We start from the raw sequence: 593 nt of genomic DNA, 5'->3' as shown, positions 1-593 counted from the left end.
ACGTCTTACCTTCCTGCACAGTGAGAGGGAGTCACAACAATGCCCCAGAGAAGGAGGAAAAGGGCGTGTTTTGTTCTATAGTGTTAACGCGTTGATGCCTCGTAATGGCGGAGCTGGGACTGTCTAGTGTGAAGGTCGTGGTGGTGGTGGTGGTGGTGGAGGTGGCTGTCTGGAAAATATGTAATGTGTGAATATAATAAATTAATAAAAAAAAAGAAGCTTACATGAGTGAAAAAAAAAGTAAGAGAAAATGAAGATAAGTAAGATGTAAGTGAAATAATGACGGGAAATAGTTTACTTAGGCGTTCATTCATGTCAACAGTGGTGGTGGTGGTGGTGGTGGTGGTGGTGGTGGCTGGAAAATATGTCACAGATAAATGTACTAAATAACCAAAAAAAAAAAAAAAAGAAAAATCGAAAATGAAATGAAAATAAAGACTTGATAGAGAGAGAGAGAGAGAGAGAGAGAGAGAGAGAGAGAGAGAGAGAGAGAGAGAGAGAGAGAGAGAGAGAGAGAGAGAGAGAAACAGTAACACAGAATACAATTTACATAGTTAGTAAAATTGACTGTTTAAATATTGCTCGTGGTGGAG

The 593-nt window shown here is 39.5% G+C and overlaps 1 long non-coding RNA gene across 1 annotated transcript in view; it reads right to left on the bottom strand.

The window, feature by feature from the left end:
* LOC123511281 overlaps positions 1-111 on the bottom strand; it is a 90,003-nt gene extending 89,892 nt beyond the window's left edge. The window contains exon 1 of the long non-coding RNA XR_006676739.1: positions 10-111. This is a non-coding gene — a long non-coding RNA (uncharacterized LOC123511281). The remainder of the gene's footprint in view (positions 1-9) is intronic.
* Between the last annotated feature and the right edge of the window lie 482 nt (positions 112-593).

Source organism: Portunus trituberculatus, chromosome 31 (genome assembly GCF_017591435.1).
Source record: "Portunus trituberculatus isolate SZX2019 chromosome 31, ASM1759143v1, whole genome shotgun sequence".
In the NCBI taxonomy this organism is placed as follows: Eukaryota; Metazoa; Arthropoda; class Malacostraca; order Decapoda; family Portunidae; genus Portunus; species Portunus trituberculatus.
Note: the sequence above shows the minus strand (reverse complement) of the source record. Positions and strands in the feature narration are given on the sequence as shown.